The sequence below is a fragment of the Cervus elaphus genome, chromosome 7, assembly GCF_910594005.1.
Source record: "Cervus elaphus chromosome 7, mCerEla1.1, whole genome shotgun sequence".
Taxonomy (NCBI): Eukaryota; Metazoa; Chordata; class Mammalia; order Artiodactyla; family Cervidae; genus Cervus; species Cervus elaphus.
This window is the reverse complement of record NC_057821.1, coordinates 44,321,588-44,346,241: the sequence shown is the minus strand read 5'-3', so window position 1 is coordinate 44,346,241 and position 24,654 is coordinate 44,321,588.

The window sequence follows — 24,654 nt, the reverse complement described above, 5'->3', positions numbered from 1 at the left end:
TTGTTGAGTTAGAGCCTAATTAGTCACATTCTAAGGTACTGAAGTTTAGGGCTTCAATATGAGTCTTGGAGTGACACAATTCAGCCCATAATAACACATCTGTTTGTGTGTATATACACATACATGGGCTTCCCTGGTGGCTCATATGGTAAAGAATCTGCCTGTGATGCAAGAGATAGGGTCTCGATCTCTGGGTCGGGAAGATCCCCTGGACAAGGGAATGGCTACCCTCTCTAGTATTCTTGCCTGGGAAATCCCAGGGACAGAGGAGCCTGGTGGGTGATAGTCCATGGTGTAGCAAAGAGTTAGGCATGACTTCACAACTGAGCATGCATGCAAACACACACACACAAGTATATATATGATTGTTGTTGTTTAGTTGCCAAGTCATGCCTGACTATTTGCAGCCCTATGGACTGTATCCCACCAGGCTTCTCTGTCCATGGGATTTTCCAGGCAAGAATATTGGAGTGGGTAGCCATTCCCTTCTCCAGGGTACCTTCCCAACCAAGGGATCAAACCTTCATTTCTTCCATTAGCAGGTGGATTCTTTACCACTGAGCTGCCAGGGAAGCCCCTGTATGGGATTAAATACATATAGAATAAATCTGTAAAATAAAATATACTCTTTTGTAATTATATTATTATATGTAATATATTCTATTTGTATGGTTATACTTATACACACGATTCTCAGATGCTGTTCAATTTGTGCTTGAAATTTCCTCCTGTCTGTAGAAATCCCAGTTCCCTGACTGCCTGAGGCTAGCTTCCCCATGTAAGTGTAGATCACCTGTTGCTCTGCTCTGCCAGAGGCTGGGTGTTGTCTGGATTAGTTAATCTTTGCGAAACGCTTTGAAGGGCAGGCTACCTTAACCTTCTAACCTCCCTGTGCCTGTGAAGTATGAGGGGAGGTGCTCAGCTCCTGGGGCAACTTCACCTCAGGAGCCTCTCAGAGGAATCTCAAAGCATAAAGGGCTCCTGGATGGGGGATGCAGGGAGCCAGAGGCTCTGTGCTTTTGTTTCCCTAGAGTTCCCTTCACAGCCAGCAGGAAAGGTGACCACAGCAGGGTAGACTTCTGTTTAGGCTGGGGAAGCAAGGGGCCAGCCAAAGACCAGGAAAAGCCCCATGCTTCTGGGTTAAAGATAAACTGAGAAGGTATTTTAAGAGCTAGCTGTTGGTCTAGTGGGAACAATAGATAAGTTAAAGGTCTGGGGATTTAGCCAATTTCATCGCAGAGTAATTTTTTTCTAAAGAAACTATAAATGACATAAAAATTGGCAACAACTGTTCACTTGAAAAGAGATTTTTCAAGAAGGCTTGACTTTTTCCCTTGATATATGGTCAAAATAGGCAGAAGGAGCTTATCTTTCACTATAGCTCTTACTTTTCTCATTGGAGGTGACTTCTCTGCTTGTCAGTTACAGGGTGGCCGATTAAATAAAGACTGCATGTAGGTACTCATTTGTCTAAGTGCATGCTGCTTAAAGCACCAAGCCTAGACCAGCAGATCCAACTCTCCTTTCAGTCTGTGAGAAAGCCAGAGCTTCAGGACCCACCCAGATCTGCCAAATTAGAATCTGTAATACTTTTTTAATGTTTTAACATTTATTTTGGCTGTGCTGGGTCTTTGTTGCTGCTCAAGGCTTTTCTCCGGTTGCAGTGCTCCGGCTTCTTAGTGCAGTGGCTTCTCTTGTTGTGGAGAACCGGCTCTAGGGTGAGTGGGCTTCAGTAGTTGTGGCACACAGGCTTAGTTGCCCAGCAGCCTGCAGGATCTTCCCAGACCAGGGATGGAACCCATGTCCCCCACATTTGCAGGCAGATTCTTAACCACTAGGAACACCCTAGAGTCTGTATTTTAATGAGATCTCCAGTTGATCTCTATTCATAATAAGATCTGAGAAGCAGTGGTCTAAGGCCCTGCCACCCCATTAGTGATTTTTCTGGAAGGTAGAGTCTATATACAAAAGTATGATACTCTATTAGAGATTGTTTTTGTGTAGTACATGTGTTAAGTAGCTGTTGAACAAATAGGTGTGTTTTGATGATTGATAGGTCTAAATTCTTCTTGTTCTTTAGTTTGAACATTTCCAGTTTATTATTTATCTAATTACACTAATTCTATGCTGTGCTATCATGCGTCAGTTACTTGACTCTCTGTGACTCAGTTTTGTCTTCTGTAAAATGGGATTTTAAGTAGTATTTTTCTCATAACACTCTTGTAAGCTTTAAAGAAAGCGAAAGAGTGAATGTGAAGGTCGCTCAGTCGTGTCTGACTCTTTGTGACCCCATGGACTATACAGTCCATGGAATTCTCCAGGCCAGAATACTGGAGTGGGTAGCCTTTCCCTTCTGCAGGGGATCTTCCCAACCCAGGGATGGAACCCAGATCTCCCACACTGTAGGCAGATTCTTTATCAGCTGAGCCACAAGGAAAGCCTGTAAGCTTTAAATGAGTTAATAAATGTGAAACACTCATATTAACACATTGCTCCTGGCATATTTTAAGAACTCAGTGAATGTTAGGGGATTTCCCTGGGGGTCTAGTAGTGAAGTCATTGCTTAGAGGAGCAGGGGATGCAGGTTTGATCTCTGGTTGGGGAGCTAAGATCTCACATGCCGCAGCCAAAAAACCAAAATGTAAAACAGAAGCAACATTGTAACAAATTCAATAGTCTTTAAAAATGGTTCACATCAAAAAAATCTTTAAAAAATGTTAGCTAAAAACACAACAGAGCAGGGCCTCCACAAATACTTTTGTTATTAAACTCTCTCCAGGTAAGATTTGCTATATTTTTCATGAATATATTATTTGGTTTGCATCTGTGTACCACCTTCTCTATTGATCTTTAGTTCTCTTGAAGGGAGAGTAAAAAACCTCTCCTGTCTTCTCATAATGTCATTTATCTAGCACAATGCTTAGCATACAATGAATTCTTTATTGTGGAGTTCTCTATGTTCATGTGCACAACCATTTTGATAGTTAAGCTTGATTTGACTTGCTTGATATGTTCCCAGTGCTGCAATGAATAAAATGGCTATAGTCATATGTTTGTCCATTCCCTCATTTGACAAAGTTTTGCACCTACTCTGTTCCAGATTCTGTCCTAGGTGCTGAAGATACAACAGGAACAACTTGTTTGAAAATCCTTTGAGGTTTTTATTCTAAAGAGAATAAACATTTATTCTAAAGAGAAGCAGAGAAATTCGGTGGTCATGTTGGGAGACTGGGGGATGGGGTGTCAATAGAAGGTTAAGAAGATGGAGGCTATTACAGAATGTTTGCACACTCATGGGCATCCAGACAAGGTGATAAGGAGGGGGGAAGGGTTGGCCTACTCCTTGAGATAACAACATGAGAAGATGGGATCTCATGCTTAAGTGCTGTGGTTGGTCTTTGTCGGCAGCAATGGCAGCTTATCCAGTGGCAGAAAGGAGAGGAAGTAGAACCTAGGGAGGGGCACAGATGCCAGCAGTCGGGCAGAGCGACGGTGGGAGGCCGGGAGTTCCTCTTCTGAGAGCTACTTTTGAAAAACCGAAACAAGAAGCAAAGTAGCTATTTACAATAGCTGGGACGTGAAAGTCACCTAAATGTCCATCACAAAGGAATAGATAAAGAAGATGTGGTACTTAGATATGATGGAATGTTACTCAGCCATAAAAAGGAACAAAACTGGGTCATTTGTCGAGATGCAGATGGACCTGGGGATTGTCGTATAGAGTGAAGGAAGTCAGAAAGAGAAAAAATATATATATTATTAATGCATACGTGTGGCATATAGAAAAATGGTATAGACAATCTTATTAAATAGATCCAGACATAGAGAAGAAACATGGACATCGAGGGGCGAAGGGTGGGCGGTGTGACAGGTTAGGAGGTTGAGATTGATATATATATAATTGAGAGTATGTATAAAATAGTTAACCAGTGAGAACCCACTGTATAGCGCAAGGAACTCTACTCAGAGCTCTGTGGTGACCTCAATGGGAAGAAAATTCGGAACAGAGGGGATATATGGCTACATACAGCTGGTTCACTTTGCTCTATAGTAGACACCAACACAACACTATAAAGTGACTATCTTCCAAGAAAAATTAACTTTAAGAAAGAAGGAAAGTAGGTATCAGCTTAGGGTGATGCATAAGGGAGAGAGAGAGAAGGTTCAGTGGGGAGAAGGTAGGAAAGAGTCAGCAAGCATAGTGGAGAGGAAACGGGGTGTGAGCGTGTAGAATGCCTGCCGGGCAGCAGTGAAATCCAACTGGGAGTTTGTGGTCAGGACTGCCATGTGGGACCAGGCAGCGTCCTAGAGTTTCTTTCTTTGTTTTTCTCTTTCTTATTTTTTTCTGGTCTCTTAGCGACCCAGGTGCAGGTGCAGGTGTGGACTGGGCCAAGAGCTGTGCCCGTGAGGTTGGACTTGTGGTTTGGTACTATGTGCACACAGCCACTGGAAAGACTAGATATGCCAGTTCATTAGGAAACTCACAGACCAAGTTCACTGGATCCGAATTATTCACATTACAGGAAATGATTTACTCTCAAAGAATATGCCGTTTCCTTGGTATTACTCTGTGCACATTAGATTTCTACATTCCTGTTTTCAAAGACGTTTATCTCTGAGGAAGTAACATATTCACATATTTCTTTGCCTATGTCATTTTTAACTCTGCTTAGACCCAGAGTTTAAGCATTTTCATGTTCCCGAAAGCATGGGGACCTTATCTAGTGCATACTGGTACAGTGGGCAGCCCCCACCTGGAAATGTGTTTATTCTGCTGACTCAGTAGTTTGTTGATAAGCCTGAAAGGGTTAAACCAACTATTTCCGGGGCTTGTGGTATCTCCTCTATGTCAGGATTTTGCTTATTTTATGTTCGGAATCGAAACCTTTTGTTTCCCCCATAAGGTTGAGCAAGTCCTTAGAGAGAGATGTGTGTCACCAAAATTTCCTTCTTGTCCCTTTCCTCCACGTTGTCAACTGACATTATTACCCAACTTGCCTGCCTGTCCTTTGCCTGGAAGGGCATTATTCAAAAGAGATCTTGAAAGCCTAGGACACCCACAGGGAGGAAATGAATTAAGTTCATTTGCTAGAAAACCTTTTGCAACCTCCTGTGGCAAGCTCAGGGGTTGCTGTGTGTGCTCCCAAGTCTCCCCGGTGTCTGGGCCACTCTCGGACAATGGAAAGCCGATTGTGTGTCCTGGTCACCAAATCGTCCTTGACGTGCGGGTTGCGCTGTGCTCTCCCACGTCACTAAATTGTCCTTGACATGGGTGGGGGTTGGTTCTGTTGTGCTCACCAACATACACACTGCTGGCTGTGTGCGTCTTACCTCCCACAGGTGCAGAAAGTACCCAGGGGCTTCCCCAGAGCTCTCTATCTTGTACATCTTTGGTTTGATCACAGTCTGTACCCTCTTCACACCTCCCCTCCCTCAAGTCTTTCCTGATAATGCCAGGGTAGGGACATTCTGTTCCGAGATCATTAACCAAGAATGTTACCAGACTGGCCTGAAGAGGTTTTTCTCTGGTGTGGGCACTCCCCCCATTTGTGCAGAGAATTGGAAAATCACGCTCAGTGCCACCCAGGACTGCATTTCCTCACCTGTGCTCCCCACTAGAGAGATGATCCCTTATTTCACCAAATAATGCCCCAGATGAATGGTTATGCAGCATTGGGAAGAGTTTGATGGCTCTGGGATACTTGTCCTTGAATTCATTCTTCCAACTGGTTTAGGGGTCTGGCTTCATGTATCTGGGGACAGTGGCTCTTCTAAAGCACAAAGTCAGAGGAGCGTAACATTTGTGCTCGCCTGCAACCCACTCCAGTGTTCTTGCCTGGAGAATCCCAGGGACGGGGGAGCCTGGTGGGCTGCCGTCTATGGGGTCACACAGAGTCAGACATGACTGAAGTGACTTAGCAGCAGCAGGCTCTGGAGGGAATCTCTGAGAAAACTACAGAATCAAGCATTGATTCACAAGTATTTATCAAGTACCTACAGTGGGCCAGGCACTGCACTAAGGCACATTTGATTGAGTCATTTGATTCTTAAATGTTGCTGCATTTCATAATCTTCTGGGGAACTTAAAAATAATCCTGAGGCTCATGTTACAGCTCATACCAAACTATTCTCTGGGGAAGAGAAACCCAGACATCATAATTTTCTGAAGTTCCCCAGCAGATTCCAGTGTGCTGTCAAGGTGGGAACCAGTGCTTTGACAACGCTCGTCAACTTTAATATGAAAACAAATACTCTGATTGTTAAAAATGCAGATTTTGGTTCAGTAGGTCTGAGGTTGGGGGCTAGGAGTTACATTTTCCCAAAGTTCCCAGGGAATGTCACTGTGCTTGTCTGCAGATCACACTTTGAGTGGCAAGCATTAGGGTTCCTTCAGGTTTTCGCTGACCACCTAACACAGAGTAAACTCTGCCCTATTTCTCTATAATTCTCCAGCACTATATTCTGCTTGCTTACCTCTTAGAATTATCACAGTTCATACTTACTTGTTTCCCTGTTTTCAGAAGGGCCCCTCCCAGTGGTGTAGTGGGGGTACTTCCCAGGTGCCTGCCATTGCAGCAGATGCAAGAGATGTGGGTTCAGTCCCTGGGTTGGGAAGATCCCCTGGAGGAGGACATGGCAACCCACTCCAGTATTCACGAGTGGGAAATCCCATGGACAGAGGAACCTGGCGGGCTACAGTCCCTAGGGCCGCAAAGATTTGGACACGACTGAAACAGCTTAGAACACATGCACGCCGAGTGGTGTAAGTGCCAAGAAACCAGGAACCATGCCTATCTGTTCTATATAAATTAACTCAGCTGGTAGCCCAGTGTTCAGCACAGAGAAGGGAGCTGATGGATGCTTGTTGAATGAATGACGGCAGGGCAGCCTGCCCACTTAGATCCCTTTTTCTATTTCCAGTGGCACAAGAAGCAGAAGTGAGAATTGCCCAGAGTTTTCCATGAGTGCATAGAGTGTATCTATGAGCATGTTTCACTTTGACTGAAGAAGCAGGGTCTCACTTAAGAAAGTCAGATCCTTTCTTAAAAACCGAGCTTGAGTGGAAACACTAGGAAAATCTACTGCATTGCCTAGATCACCTTATTCCGACAAAAGGTTGAATCATCAGTTTGCCAGTATTACCTCTGCAGGTCATTGCAGCTCTTAAGATAGCACCCAGGGTAAATAATCAACAGAGAAATGCCATAAATGTCTCAGAAATTGAGGTGACCTTGGAGCTAGTTCATTACTAACCTGATACCGTATCAGAGGCCTCAGCTCACTGAGGTCGGCAGCATGCTGTCTTTTGCCAAAGCCGAGACTTAGACGGCAAGCATTCCAAGAACCCTGTTGAAACCCTCGTTTTCAGTTTAATTCGTGGAAACACGAAAGGCGGATTGATTTCTCACGGGTGGTGCAGAGGTTAGAGGTAATACTAAAGCTGCGTGTACAGCAGATAAAGGACTCCAGCAGTCCAACTAAAGCCATTTGGTGGGATTAAGAGAAGAGATAGAAAAAGTATCCAGTCTCTCTCTCTCCTTTTCTTTTTCTTGATGGTCTAACACATATGTCTTTTTAATGTATTACTGACCCTTACAATAGAAACGATATGGCTAAAATGCTTATAACAGTAACCCAATCAGAGTAAAGTAATAACACTGTCTACAAAGAGCACAGTTTAACTTCTTCCAACTATTTTCTTAAAGCCCACCAGTTTCTGTTGAGAGCTTCCAAAAGAAATCAGTGGCATCACCATTTGGCATAAACTCTGCTCAAGCCCATGTTTTCAGCATTAGTAATATGTCCTATAATTTGAACCTGAGGCCCTGCAGAGTTACAGAGGGCTGGATAGAGCACTGATGAGTTAAGGCGTAAATATTCCAGTCTCATACCACAAAAATGGGGGGAAATGTGCCAGTTCTATAAGTTAGCTTTAACCAGAGGAATTAAAGACCCCATCACCTAAAAGTTTAGCAAATACTGCAAGGGTACATCCACGGGAGGAGAGGGCTATTATTTTCTCTGTTATCCTTGAGAAAAACCAAGGCAAAGGGGGAGTAGTTGGTTCCCTACAGTCACTGAGCAACCTTGGCTTGGGAAGGTGGGGTAGGGGAAAAGGACCAGAGCATCTCTGATTCCACCCAAGACTGCAGTCTACCCAGCAACGAGGTTTCCCTCTTCCTAGACTCACGGCAATGGACTTACGTATTATGTTTTCCTTAATTTTTCTAATGGGATGTGACAGAATCAGCCGTCTGTTTCAGGCATATATATTCTGACGGTAATGAACTGTTGCATTTGTCCTAAGTGCTTATTTAGTTTTTCATTTTGAAAAATTGGTGATCATCTTTGACCTTCTCCTTGGTGCCGAGAATGCCCATGGGCTATGTGCGCTGAGGAGGGTTAGTGACGCCACCTTTTCCACATTCCACATTTCAGAACAATAAACAGGGATGTGGCCAGAAGGTGTTGGGGGTGATTTAGAGACAGAATGCGGACCATCTATGAATTTGGTGACATTGCTTGAATCAGCAATGTTATTTAATTTGTATGTGTGGAAAAGGAAACTTTTGGTAAAGAGGACTGTCCATCTCTCACTCACATTTCCAAGGTCTGGAAGTCACAATGTCTAAGTCAGTTCAGTTCAGCTGCTCATGTCCAACTCTTTACAACCCCATGGACTGCAGCACACCAGGCTTCCCTGTCCATCACCAGCTCCTGGAACTTGCTTAAACTCATGTCCATCGAGTCAGTGATGCCATCCAGCCCTCTCATCCTCTGTCGTCCCCTTCTCCTCCTGCCTTCAATCTTTTCCAGCATCAGGATCTTTTCCAACGTGTCATTTCTTCGCATCAGGTGGCCAAAGTATTGGGGTTTCAGTTTCAGCATCAATCCTTCCAATGAATATTCAGGACTGATTTCTTTTAGGATGGACTGGTTGGATCTCCTTGTAGTCCAAGGGACTCTTAGGAGTCTCCTCCAACACCACAGTTCAAAAGCATCAATTTTTTAGCACTCAATTTTCTTTATAGTCCAACTCTCACATCCATACATGACTACTGGAAAAACCATAGCCTTGACTAGACAGACCTTTGTTGGCAAAGTAATGTCTCTGCTTTTTAATGTGCTGTCTAGGCTGGTCACAGCTTTTCCTCCAAGGAGCAAGCATCTTTTAATTTCATGGCTACAGTCACCACCTGCAATGATTTTGGAGCCCAAGAAAATAAAGTCTCTCATTGTTTTCATTGTTTCCCCATCTATTTGCCATGAGTGATGCCTGGAGCTGAGCAATTCTATGTGATTAGTGTCTAGGAATCTATACAGCAAAAATGTAAATGGACAAGAGTAGAAGTATGCCAAAGGAAGTTTCTTTATTTGTCCTTCAGCTGTTTGTTTCTGAATCCTAGGAGAAGGGGATGAAAATCATTCCCTGTGGGATCCAGGGTAATCTTTGTATAATCAATGCGTATGATCCAAGATAATCTTTGACGAACAAGAGTTTCATCAGAATACAATGATACAAATGAACTTATTTACAAAACGGACGTAGACTCACAGGCAGAGAAAACAAACACGTGGGTACCGAAGGGGAAAGGTGGTGGGCGTGAGGGGGATGAATTAGGAATTTGGGAGTAACTTATACACACTACTGTATATAAAGTAGATACCCAGCAAGGACCTACTGTATAGCACAGGAAACCGCACTCCATATTTTGTAATAATATGGCGAAAGAATCTGAAAAAGAATATATATGTATGATTGAATCACTTGGCCGTACACCTGAAACCAGCACGTTGTAAATCAACTCTACTTCAATTTTAAAAAAGGATGCCATGTCTCACATTGCTCTGAAACCTGAAGAAGCTGTCTTGAGAGACAGTAACGGTCCTAGCCTCTCAGTGCTGGATACTACATGGATGGTCTCACCTGACATGGGCTATTTAGAGAACAGAGCTAGGGGCCTTGCAAAGAATCGAGAGCTTGATCTTTGGGGAAAATGTTTCTTTCTTGGTTCTAATTTTAAAATAGATCTTCCTTAATTTGAGCCTCTGTCTATATTACTCTAACTTCTACACATTTTATCTTAGTTGTCATCTCTAAAACAATGTATATGATCAGTCCTTCTTCTGGCCATTTCATATCCTTTATGGTTCAATTTGTAAGTTTAAAAATGAAAGACTCTCTAATGAGATGGATGAAACTGGAGCCCATTATACAGAGTGAAGTAAGCCAGAAAGATAAAGAACATTACAGCATACTAACATATATATATGGAATTTAGAAAGATGGTAACAATAACCCTATATGCAAAACAGAAAAAGAGACACAGAAGTACAGAACAGACTGTTGAACTCTGTGGGAAAAGGCGAGGGTGGGATGTTTCGAAAGAACAGCATGTATATTATCTATGGTGAAACAGATCACCAGCCCAGGTGGGATGCATGAGACAAGTGCTCGGGCCTGGTGCACTGGGAAGACCCAGAGGAATCGGGTGGAGAGGGAGGTGGGAGGGGGGATCGGGATGGGGAACACATGTAACTCCATGGCTGATTCATGTCAATGTATGACAAAACCCACTGAAATGTTGTGAAGTAATTAGCCTCCAACTAATAAAGAAAAAAATAAAGATTAGTGAAAAAAAAAAAAGACTCTTTCTCCACAACAATCCTTTGGACACTTGAAAAAGACATTAAGACCTGTCTAACTTAATTTTTTTCTTCGCTTGAAATGTAAATGACTATTTTCTGTATGGTTCTACACTCCTTATTTGGTTGCCCTTCTTGCATTCTTTGATTTATCAGGCAATCAATTGTTCACACAAAACTCTATTTTCTGGGATATACAGAGTGCAGGACTCTTGTTTTCCTTGTACCTTCAATAAAGTAGGTTCATTGTGTATTAATTTCCTTTTTAGCAGCTTTGTTGCACAGTCCTCATCTGCCTTGAGCTGAGTCCACCTTCTGGCTAAGACTGGGGAGATGTCTGTCCAAAGATTCATGATAAGTATCTCCAAATACATATTAAAGTTGCCTTGAGGGAGGGTGGAACTCTACCTAAGAGTAGATGCTGTAGAGAGGCAGATAACTATGAAGAAATATAGAGAGGAACTAGAGCTTGAAAGAGAACCTGGATTGTCTTGTGGGGTAGCAAATGTCCCTTCACTGGAATTTATTCCAATGTTTAGAGGGACTGCCAACTCTTCATGAACTATAATATTTGATTCAATTCTTAGGGTGTGTAACTGTAGTGGCCTCTTTGTCTTTATCCTTCTCCACTTTATTTTTTCAGTTTTTTGGTTTGGTTTCCGACAAGCCCTTCTCTGCACTGCATGGCTCAATAGAGCAAACAGAACTCTGTGCCTGATGGAGCTGTGCATGCATGCTTGATTTTTGCAGAGATTGCACCATTTGCTCGGTTCCAGGCTTCAGATGCATTTAATCCTGCTATTCTTCTAATAGTTTTAGCTCTTACATTTAGGTCTTTGATCCATTTTGTGTTAATTTTTGTTTAGGATGTAAGGTGAGGGTCCAGCTTCATTCTTTTGCGTGCAGACATCCAGCTTTCCCAATACAGGTTATTGAAGAGACAGTCCTTTCTCCATTGAATGGTCTTGGAACCCTTGTCAAAAATCATTTGACCCTGTATTGCAACGTTGATTTCTAGGTTTTCGACTCAATTGCGTTGCTCTAAATGTTTGTCTTTATCCTACTAGCACACTGTTATTAGTACCACTCCAGGATTCTTGCCTGGAAAATCCCATGGACAGAGGAGCCTGGCAGACCACAGTCCACGGGGTCGCAAAACTCGGATAAGATTGAACTAGTACTTTCACTTGCAAATGTTTGTCTTTATATGGGAAGTATGAGATCCCCAACTTCGTTCTTTTTTCAAGATGGTTTTGGTTGGTTATTCAGGGGTTCCTTGAGAGTCCATATGAAGTTTAGGATGAATTTTTCTAAGTCTGCAAAAAAAAAAAAAAAAAAGGTCACAGGGAGTTTGATAGGAATTGCATTGAGTTTGTAGGTCACTTTGGGGAATACTGACATGGTAACAATGCTGTCTTCCAAGCCTTGAACACAGAATGTCATTGATTTATTTTTGTCTTTAATTTCTTTCAGCAATGTTTTGTAGTTTTCAGTGTACAAGTCCTTGCCTCCTTGATTAAGTTTATTCCTATTAATTTATTCTTTTTGATGCTATTGGATATGGAATTATTTACTAATCTTGCTATCGACATCTCATTTTACAGATGAGGATGCTGGGGAAGGGAGATGTTAAGGAAACTGCCCCATTCGTAGTAGTTGTAGCTTGATGCTACTCCCAGACTGTGGAGTCGGGATTTGAACTCCCAGCAGCATGACTCCAGAGTTGTTCTTGAATATCCCACTGCATTATCACTGCAGGAAGTGGACTGCAGGTCCCTCAAGAGCCTTCAGGATGGTTAAAAATTCTAGCTGATTCACAGTGGAAAATCAGGATTTCTATGGTTTCTGACCACTCCTCCCTGTCCTTCCTTCACCCTTCCAAACGACTTCTTTCCAACAGTTCATTATGAAAGGGAGACAAATTGTAAACAACAAACCTTCAGCTTTCAAACTTTAGAAGCCTGATGAAGATTTATAGCCTATTCTCTTTAGAGTGACCCTTTCCTTCCTTTCTTAACTGCAATGTGAATCACTCTTATCTACTTTTGTTTATTTTTTTATTAAAAAAAATTTTTTTTTACTTACTCCGATTTCCCAGAATAATTTCAATAAATGATTAGAAGCTGGTTAGGACAGGCAGCAATAAATTTTTTTAAATTGAACTTTGTAGTAGTGACTTTGGCATTTTCCTTATTATGGATAAGTCTGGATTGTACAAGGATCCCTTTGTATGACTAACCTCAATAAACCAATGGCCCAAACAGAGGCTTCATTTATATCTGGCAAGGTAGCACCAACCTACCTCAGGTGTCCAACAGGTATTAGGTTGATAATCTCTCACAGGATCCCAGGTATAAAAGGCTTGAAAATGCATGTGGAAATACCCCAATGTTTCACCTGATTTTTTAGGGCAGGTTACGAATAACTCAATGAGGAATCCCCAAATGAGAGTGCTAAAAGAAAAAAGCTTGCTCTGTAACACTCTTTATGCAATCAGATGAGGAAAGAATGGAGGGAAAAGGGAGTGGTTTTGCATTCCTTTCTCTCTCTCCATCTATTCAATTAACCACCAAATTGTACTCATTCTTATTCCTAAAAATCAATAAGTCCAAAAAAAAACACAAAAAACAAAAAAACAAAACAATAAGTCCTCTATATACAGATGAGTTCCATTCTGAGGGTGTTCGGAAGTCAAACTTGTTCACGGCTGTTCAGTCACTCAGTCGTGTCCCACTCTCAGCAACCCCATGGACGGCAGCACTCCAGGCTTCCCTGTCCTTCACTAGCTCCTGGAGCTTGCTCAAACTCATGTCCATTGGGTGGATGCTGCCAGCCAATCACTTCCTCCTCTATCACCCCCTTCTCCTGCCCTCAATCTTTCCCAGCATCAGGGTCTTTTCCAAAGAGTTGGCTCTTCTCATCAGGTGGCCACAGTATTGGAGCTTCAGCATCGATCTGTCTATAAATCCCAACAAAGTTCCCAACAAACACAATTGGCTATATTTGACTGTGCTGTAATAGGTTTATAATACTTTGCACACAAATAATACACAGAAAACAAACACAGTAATTAAGGAAGACATTTTAAATCTAACAGTACTGTATCTTGAAAAAGTACACTAGTACCAGCTACATCACAGCTGCTTTTTCCCTTGCTTCTGGACATTCTGGGCTTGAAATAATTACTTACTATATACAACACCATACAGCAAAGGCAGAAACACGTGTAGGGGATGCACACGCTTGACAGTGTACACGCATGAACTTACGTGACCGCTTGACAGTGTACACACATGAACTTATGTGACCGCACCTGAGAATGCACATTTGTATCTTTGACAGTTTGAAACTTGAAGGTTCATATGTAGGGGGCTTACTGTGTCCCACAGGTCCACTCTTGCTCTATCTCCGCGGCTACCATCTCCCTTCATGCTACCATTATCATTTGCCTAAATGACCACTGCAGGCCGCTGACCAGACCCCGTCTTCTAGTCTACCCCCTAGGTAGACTCCTGAAAAAAAAATCCCACCTGAAAAACTTGACTTTGAATCATATCACTTCTCTTTCCCACCCCTCCCTCCACCCTATTTCTTTTTTTCTATTCCTCTAGCTAGACTTTTATGGCATGGCATGGTGTATTCTCTCTGTAGCATTAGCCCTCCTTCTCTTGTATACCAGTCAAGGTCCACTCTGGGAAATGAAAAAACCACTGTAGTTTCAGACAGAAAGAAATTTAATATAGGGAATTGGTCACAGACATGATGGAAGAACTGAGGAAGCAAGCAGAGGAGGTGACACAGCTCAGAGGCTGCCAAGAAAAAGAAATAGTTACCACCCTTATGCCTGGAGGTAACCAAAGGGGAAGATGGTATTCTTTGATCTCAGAAACCAAGCAGATGCTAAAATATGAGCAGACACTGAGAGAGGAGACATCTTGTGAGACCTGAAGCTATGGAGGGGAGACAGCTCTTGCTTGGGAACTTACTGAAAGGAAAAGGAGGTGGGGCAAATACCAAGCTTTTTTCCCCCTTTCCTCGCCATCTGGGGACTGGAATGCAGAGGTAGGAATTTAAGAGATACCTGGAGTAACAGGCAAATTTGGCCTTAGAGTACAAAATGAAGCAGGGCAAAGGCTAACAGAGTTTTGCCAAGAGTACGCGCTGGTCATAGCAAACACCCTCTTCCAACAACACAAGAGAAGACTCTACACATGGACATCATCAGGTGGTCAATACCAAAATCAGATAGATTCTGTTCTTTGCAGCCAAAGATGGAGAAACTCTATACAGTCAGCAAAAACAAGACCAAGAGCTGACTGTGGCTCAGATCTTGAACTCCTTACTGCAAAATTCAGACTTGAAGAAAGTAGGGAAAACCACTAGACCATTCAGGACCTTAATCAAGTCCCTTACAATTACACAGTGGACATGACAAATAGACTCACGAGATTAGATCTGATACACAGAGTTCCTGAAGAACTATGGGTGGAGGTTCATGACATTGTCCAGGAGGCAGGGATCAAGACCATCCCCAAGAAAAACAAATGAAAAAAAGGCAAAATTGTTGTCTGAGGAGGCCTTACAAATAGGTGAGAAAAGAAGAGAAGCTGAAGGCAAAGGAGAAAAGGAAAGAAATACCCATTTGAATGCAGAGTTCCAAAGAATAACAAGGAGAGATAAGAAAGCCTTCCTCAGTGATCACTGCAAGGAAATGGAGGAAAATAATAGAATGGGAAAGACTAGAGATCTCTTCAAGAAAATTAGAGATATCACAGGGACATTTCATGCAAAGATGGGCAATAAAGGACAGAAATGGTATGGACCTAATGGAAGCAGAAGATATTAAGAAGAGGTAGCAAGAATAAACAGAAGAACTGTATAAAAAAGATCTTCATGACCTAGATAACCATGATGGTGTGATCACTCACCTAGAGCCAGACATCCTGGAATGCAATGTCAAGTGGGCCTTAGGAAGCATCACTACAAACAAAGCTAGTGGAAGTGATGGAATTCCAGTTGAGCTACTTCAAATCCTAAAAGATGATGCTACGAAAGTGCTGCATTCAATATGCCATAAAATTTGGAAAACTCAGCAGTGGCCATAGGACTGGAAAAGGTCAGTTTTCATTCTGATCCCAAAGAAAGGCAATGCCAAACAATGCTCTAACTACCACACAATTGCACTCATCTCACATGCTAATAAAGTAATGCTCAAAATTCTCCAGCCAGTCTTCAACAGTATGTAAACTGTGAACTTCCAGATGTTCAAGCTGGTTTTAGAAAAGGCAGAGGAACCAAAGATCAAATTGCTAACATCCGTTGGATCATCGAAAAAGCTAGAGAGTTCTGGAAAAACATCTACTTCTGTTTTATTGACTACGCCAAAGCCTTTGACTGTGTGGATCACAACAAATTGTGGAAAATTTTTCAAAAGATGGGAATACTAGACCACCTGACCTGCCTTTTGACAAATCTGTATGCAGGTCAGAAAGCAACAGTTAGAACTGGACATGGAACAACAGACTGGGAAATTCCAAGTCGGGAATGGAGTACATCAAGGCTATATATTGTCACCCTACTTATTTAACTTATGTGCAGAGTACATCATGAGAAATGCTGGGCTGGATAAAGCACAAGCTGGAATTAAGATTTGCTGGGAGAAATATCAATAACCTCAGATATGCAGATGACTCCACCCTTATGGCAGAAAGCAAAGAAGAACTAAAGAGCCTCTTGATGAAAGAGAAAGAAGAGAGTGAAAAAGTTGGCTTAAAACTCAACATTCAGAAAATTAAGATCATGGCATCTGGTCTCATCACTTCATGTCATATAGATGGGGAAACAGTGGAAATAGTGAGAGACTTTATTTTTGGTGGGGAGGGGGGCTCTAAAATCACTGCAGATGGTGACTGCAGCAATGAAATTAAAAGACGCTTGCTCCTTGGAAGAAAAGCTATGACCAACCTAGACAGCATATTAAAAAGCAGAAACATTACTTTATCGACAAAGGTCCATCTAGTCAAAGCTATGGTTTTTCCAGTAGTCATGTATGGATGTGAGAGTTGGACTATAAAGAAAGCTGAGTGCTGAAGAATTGACGCTTTTGAACTGTGGTATTGGAGAAGACTCTTGAGAGTCCCTTGGACTGCAAGGAGATCAAACTAGTCAATCCTAAAGGAAATCAGTCCTGAATATTCATTGGAAGGACTCATATTGAAGCTGAAAGTTTAATAATTTGGCCACCTGATGTGAAGAACTGACTCCTTGGAAAAGACCGTGATTCTGGGAAAGATTGAAGGTGGGAGGAAAAGGGGACGACAGAGGAAGAGATGGTTGGATGACATCACCAACTCGATGGACATGAGTTTAAGCAAGCTCTGGGAGTTGGCGATGGACAGGGAAGCCTGGCATGCTGCAGTCCATGGGGTTGCAAAGTGTCGGCCACAGCTGAGAGACTGAAGTGAACTGCCTTTGGCTTCCCACCTGGGTTCTTATTGCAGCCACAGGATAAGAGGTGTGGGAGATGTGACTCTGTCTGACACACAGCAAGGCGGAGGAGGGTAGAGAAGTAATCTGTATTTTCAACTAATACCCTCTTTTCAGGATTCAACTTAAATATTGTTTCTCTTGGAATACTCTTCCTGACATTCAGTTACGGCTCTCTCATTAAATGTATTACTTTTTATTATAGGTGCTCACTTAATTAGTGTTTTCTGAGCTAAATATAAGATCTCTAAGAACATCCCAGGTCCCAATAGCATAATGATATTCATAATAAATATCCGTGGAATGAGAAAATGATCTTAGTCATCCCTCCACGGAAGTTGTACCAGTTTATACTCCCCAAAACAATAAAAGTGCTTATTTCTGGACATTTTCACCAGCTTGTGTGTAAGTAAACTAATTGGTCCTTGTAAATAAGAAAGTTGAAAATGGTATGTCAGAGAAGTTTATATTTGCATTCCTTTTATTGTAAATGAAGATAAACATCTTTTCAGCCAACTCATTGGAAAAGACCCTGATGCTGGGAAAGATTGAAGGCAGGAGGAGAAGGTGGCAACAGAAGATGAGATGGTTGGATGGCATCACTGACTCAATGGATGTGAGTTTGAGCAAGCTCCAGGAGGTGGTGAGGGACAGGGAAGCCCAATGTGCTGCAGTCCATGGGGTCACAAAGAGTTGGACATGACCTAGTATCTAAACAACATATGTTTAAGAATCTGCAGTGACTGATTATTTGTATATTTTTGCCAGTTTTTTCATTTAGCTATTGATTTTTGTCATATTCATTTATAGGATTTTTTTTTTCCTAGTTCTGTGGCATGTGGGATTTTAGTTCCCTGACCAGGGATCAAACCCCTGGCCCCTGCATTGGAAGCATAGTCTTAACCACTGGACCATCAAGGAAGTCTATGTTAAGAGAATTAGATCTTTACTTCATGTAAGTTATGAACACTCTTTCTTTCCTTTTTTTTTTTTTTTTTTTTATTTTTTGGTTACACTGCAAAACATGTGGGATCTTAGTTCCCGGACCTGGGATCAAACCCACACACTCCCTGCATTGGACATGAGGAGCCTTAACTACTGGACCTCCAGGGAAGTCCCTGAATTTCTTGATTTAGTGTATTTTGAGACTTTGAGCTTATCATCATTTTACCAGGCAAAACTTTTCAAATTTTGTTGATATTTTCTTTTATGGCTTCTGATTCAATATGGATTTTGATGTGTACTTAGCCCTCTTTGGGCTTCCCTTGTGGCTTAGCTGGTAAAGAATCCGCCCGCAATGTGGGTGACCTGGGTTTGCTCCCTGGGTTGGGAAGATCCCCTGGAGAAGGGAATGGCTACCCACTCCAGTATTCTGGCCTAGAGAATTCCATGGACTGTGTAGTCCATGGGGTCACAAAGAGTCGGACATGACTTAGCAACTTGGGCTTGGCCCCCTTTACTCTAAGGAGTATGTATTTTAAATCTCTTGTTTTCTTTTCCTTTAGTATTTTCTTTCTATTTTTATGTTTAAATCTGTGATAAGCCTGGAATTAATTTTGATATAAGGTAAAAGGCATGGATGAAATGTTACTCTTTTTCCAAATTTCTCTAGTTGCTCCAATATCATTACTTAATAACATGTATTTTTTTCTCATGAATTTAAAATGCTAGTTTTATCACATACTACCAGTAGCTATCTCTGCATTTATATCTAGATTTTCTATTATATTCTATTGATTTGTCTACTGATGCAACAGTTCCATCATGATTTAATAACTACAATATTTTTTCAAGCATTGAAAGAAAACAATAACCAATTTAAATTCAGAAAAAAATTAACATGCAGAAAAAAACTTTCTTCAAAAATGAAGGTGAAATACATAAGTTTTCAGACAGAGTTGCATAATTAGTGAAAAACAGTCTGCACCAAAGGAAAAACTAAAGGACATTAAGCCCAATCCTTCAGACCTAAAAACAAAAAAGGATTCCAGATGGAAACATGAAAATGTTAGAGGAAATAAAGAATAGCAAATGCTGAGGGTACAAAATAACCTTCATCTGGGTGGGAGAAAATGGAGAGGAATTACTAGATTGATGCAATGTTTATATCTTGTTTTGGGTACATACAATTGTCAAAACTTATCAAACAGAATATTCAATATCTATACATATCACTCTATGAAATTATATCCCATTTTAAAAAGATATGAAAGCAAGAGAAGGAACACTTACACTCTTCAAGAGGTGGCATATCATTGGTTTTAAAACTGACCAGGACATTACAAGAAAAGATTATTACAGACCAATCACTCTCAGGAACATGTATGTAATGTTCCTTTAAAAATTTAGTGAAACAAACTCAGTGATATTGTAAAGGATAATATACCATAGCAAGTTGGATTTTCCACCATATTAACACTGAGAAAAATCAATGATTATCATAACACATACAAGAAAAAAGCATCTAACAAAAACTCTAAAAAACAGGAAATAAAAAAGAATTTCCTTAATCTGATAAAAAATGTCTACAGGAAAAAAAGCCTATAGCAGACCTTATACTGAATATTGGAATATTAAACCCTTTCCTCTTGAGATGAAGAATAAAGTGACAGTGTCTTTGTAATCACATGTGAAGTTGTTATATGGTGATTGAGATAAAATAGGCACTCAATAAATATTAGATATTTAGCAATTTTTACAACTCTCTAATTAGAGTCTTTCAGCTAACTCTGTACTGTATCCCTTTTAATTATTATTTTTACTTACTTATGACATTTTATCTATTTGATCTGTTTTTAGTTTTGGTTTTGTTTTTATCTTATTTACAAACTGTCATTACAGTTTTACCTCTGTTACTTAATTTTCTCCCTTTAATTTTTAAATTTACTTTGATCTTTGTTATATTAATGCTTCTATTGTTAGTTGTTACAACGAGAGCCATTCTAAGTGCCTCCAAGTAGCTTTTCTCTCCATAACTATTCACCAACATAAAGGAGAGATATTTTAATTTTCATAATGGGATCCTGTCAACGGTCATTCTTAAATTTTACCTACATGCTTAGTTTAATTTTCTAATGAAGTTTAAAAAAAGTATTGGTGAGTATGTGAAGGAAAATGGAAACTTGTACACTGCTGGTAGGAATTTAAATTGTTTGTAGCAATTATGGAAAACAATGGAGATTCCTCGGAAAGCTAAATATAGAACTATGATATGGTCCAGCAGTCCCTCTTCTGGATATATACCAAAAGGAAATGAAATTAGCATCTGAAAGAGACATCTCCACTCTCATGCCCTCCTGTGCATTGCAGCATTATTCACAATACCCGAGACTGGGAAATAATCTGTGTCCATTCACAGATAAATGGATAAAGAAACTGTGCTGCATTTACACCATGGAATATTATTCAGCCTTCAAAATGGGTATTCTGCCCTCTGCAACAACATGGATGAATCTGGAAGACGTTAGGCTAAATGAAATTAACCAGACACGGAAAGACAAAAGGCTGCATCATCTCATCTGCATGTGCAATCTAAAGAAACTTAATACTTAGAAGCAGAGAGTAGAATGGTAGTTAGCAGAAACTGGGAAGTAGGGGAGATGGAGGAATGTTGATCAGAGGGTAGAAGGTGGCACTTATGTAGGAGGAATAAGTCTAGAGATATCATGTGCAGCCTGGAGATTATAGTTGTTAATATTGCATTGAATGCCGAAAATTTACTGAGAGTAGATCTCAGGTGCTCTAATCACATACAAAAAAGATAACAATGTTAATTACCTTGACAGTTATTTCATTATGCATATGTGTATCAAATCATGTTGTACATCTTAAAAAACATGCAATTTTCATGAATAAAATAAACATTGTCATGTATGCAAAAAAGGCCACATAAGGCAAAACAAACCATTAATCAGTATCCTTACACTCCTCCCTAAGGAAGAGAAGGTTCTGAGGCATGCTCTTTCTCCCCTCAGTTGTTTAGTTATTCAGTCATGTCCAACTCTTTTCAACAGCATGGACTATGGCTTGCCAGGCTCCACTGTCCATGGGATTCTCCAGGCAAGAATACTGGAGTGGGTAGCCATTCCCCTCTCCAGGGGATCTTCCTGACCCAGGAACTGAACCTGCGTCTCCCACACTGCAGGCAGATTCTTTACCATCTGAGCCACCAGGGAAGCCTGATGTATGTCTTAGGTTCAGTGCATCTTAAATACAGAAGAAAAAAGTGTTGCCAACGTTATTTATGTTTCCATTGAGCGTTTCCTTGTACTTGCGACGACTTTATACCACTTTGTTGCCTTTGGAGCTTACTATTTCCTTTAGTGTTCACTCTTTTCTTTCCTTTGATGAACAAGAGTCAATCCTCCCTTATTCACTGTATCTACTTACAAAAGAAAATATCTTCATTTTTCACTTGCTCTTACATCATAGCTTAATGCAGTCTGAAAACCTAGGGTCGCTTTTTTTTAAGGTTCATTTACTTATTTATTTATTGGCTGTGGTGGGTCTTTGTTGCTGCACGCAGTTTTTCTCTGGTTTCGGTGAGTGGGAGGATTCTTTAATTGCAGTGTGTAGGCTTCTCATTGTGGTGGCCTCTCTTATTGCAGAGCACGGGCTCTAGGCTCATGGGCTCCAGTAGGTGCAGAGGGTGAGCTCAGTACTTGTGCACAGGCTTAGTTGCTCCACAGTACGTGGGATCGTCTATGCTGCTGCTGCTGCTGCTAAGTCGCTTCAGTTGTGTCCGACTCCGTGCGACCCCATAGACGGCAGCCCACCAGGCTCCCCCGTCCCTGGGATTCTCCAGGCAAGAACACCGGAGTGGGTTGCCATTTCCGTCTCCAATGCATGAAAGTGAAAAGTGACAGTGAAGTCGCTCAGTCGTGTCTGACTCTTAGCGACCCCATGGACTGCAGCCTACCAGGCTCTTCCATCCATGGGGTTTTCCAGGCAAGAGTACTGGAGTGGGGTGCCAGTGCCTTCTCCGGGGATCTTCCATGACCAGGGATCAAATAGGTGTCCCTTGCATTACAAGGCAGATTCTTAACCACTGGACCACCAGCGAAGCCCCAAGGTCACATTTTGTAATTTTTTTTCCCTTAAGTACATTGGAGATTTCCCCTCACTTCAGATCTTGTGGAGGAGGAAACGGCAACCCACTCCAGTACTCTCGCCTGGAGAATCCCATGGACAGAGGAGCCTGGTGGGCTGCAGTCCATGGGGTCGCACACAGTCAGACACAACTGAAGGGAGTGAATATGCCTGTGCCCTTTTCTGCCAACAAATCTCTATTTAAAAGGCAATTCCAGTTTATACTTGATCACGGGAGATGAAATGGTTATGAGGGTCTTTTAATGAACTGAGTATTACCTAATCCACTGCATGTTAGTATTCTACCTCCATTGTATGGAGATGGTATATGAAAAACTGGACCTGATGGTCAGACTTCTGGAGTTTCAAGTGTAACACTAATGTGATCCGACATGTTTTAAGAGGATCACCGTGGATCTGTGCTGAAAGCTAGGGTAGAAACAAAGAAGCCAGACACAGGGTGTGGCAGGAACCAGAAAAAGATCATGGTGATGTCTACCTGGGTTCCAGCAGGGGACGTGCTGAGACGTGCTGGAATTTAGGATGCATTCTGAAAATAGAGTCCACAGATTTATTAAGGGATTAGCCGTGAGGGAGGTGGAAAGGGTGAGAGAGAAAGCAAATTAAAAATGATTTCAAAGTTTTAGGTTGAGCGACTGGGGAGGTTGGGTTGCTATTTCCTGCCATGTGGAATTGAGCAGGAGGAGCAGCTCTGGGAGGGAATGAGGAGCGTAGGAAGCTTGAGCTGCACACTCAGCGTCTCAGTGAAGACCTCACGTAGAAGGCTGAGTATTGAAGTCTGGAGTTCACATGAGGATCTGGGTTGAAGAGCCATGGTTCTCTGTCATAACACCTGTGATAATCTGCCAGATTTGTGTGCATGTTTGTACCCTTAAGTAAACTGTAAGGTCTTTAAGGCTAGCAAAAGTTTGGAGATGATTTGTTGCCTAGGAAAGAGAATGTAGGACTCCACTTGGCTGACAAAATGCTGGGAAAGTCACTGATTTGCAAAGCAGGTTGTGAGCCTTCAGCATAGCCGGGCAGGCACCCTGATGCAGACCCTTGCCACATGGAGACGGTATTGTGGGGCTGAGACCAGTGGTTTCTGTCTTCACATGTTCAGTTGCCATTTTTTTTTCATGCAAATTCTGCAAAAGGACGCACACGCTTCTGCTCGCTGAGGGAGAGGTTCCAAAATGCAAAGCTGATGTCATCGTGCCTTCTATCCATGCCAGCCAGCTTCTTGCTCTTTCAGGGATTCCCTCCTCCTCCTCCACCAAAAGCTCCTGGGCATTTTGCCCACCAACATTTCCCCTGTGCCTTTAGGGAAGGACCGTGTGAAAGAGGTGGGTCAACACCATGGTCTCCATTCTTCTCTTGTCTTTCAGGACAAGTGTCCTTTCAGATCCAACATTTGGGGTGCTTTCTGTCTCTCTTAAACTCATGGTTATGCCAGACAGACATCAAAGGAGGCTGTTGGGGTTGGGGACAAGATACAGACACATAATGTCCATATAAGACATGGATACAGGCTGTTGAAGCAATGGGCCTTCCTCCTCTCTCTGAGGGGGTCTTCATGAATGTGTTAGAAAGACATAAAGAGTTCTCTCTGTGAAGTATAACCAGCCTTCCGCACATCTGGAAAGCTTCCCCAGCCTGTTTGAAGAAAGCAGCTGGAGGAAGACCAATGTACCCTGGCTCTGCCGCTCTCAGCATCACCGCACGTCGCAGAACCTTGCCTGGAGAAGTGCTGAGTTGGCCGCAGCAGCAGCTGTGGCTTCATTCCATCTGGCTGCTGGAGGTTTGTCCATGACCGGGGCATCCTTCTCTTCATGTGGCCCACCAGGCTGCATTGGACCAAGGATGGGATACCTGAATCATTCCGGGAGCCAGACCTCCAATGGTAATGTCCTTCTCTCTTCCCCTCCCCAGTTTCCTTGTGAAAAGTGAAAGTCACTCAGCCATGTCCGACTCTTTGCGACCCCATGGACTATACAGTCCATGGACTTCTCCAGGCCAGGATACTGGAGTTGGTAGCCTGTGCCTTCTCCTGGGGATCTTCCCAACCCAGGGATCGAACCCAGGTCTCCCACATTGCAGGCGGATTCTTTACCAGCTGAGCCACAAGGGAAGCCCTGCTTTCCTTGTGGGCATGTCCATATTCACCGGCCAAAATCCAGGTCTGAATTTTGTCATCTTCCTGGTCATCAGAGTCACTTTCCTGTCACACAGCAGTTGCTTGCTGGCTCCGTTTACCAATTTGTTCAGGTTAGGGTCGTTTCCCAGGTGTTTAGATAAAATAACCAACATAATTAGGAAATTCCTGTATTTTCACACAAAAAAGCCTTTTTTCAACCATGCCTTCTCCTGGGTGCTTGGTTGCTGAGGTCAGAATTTTAATGGTGTCCACTGTAAGTAGAGACAGTAATGTTG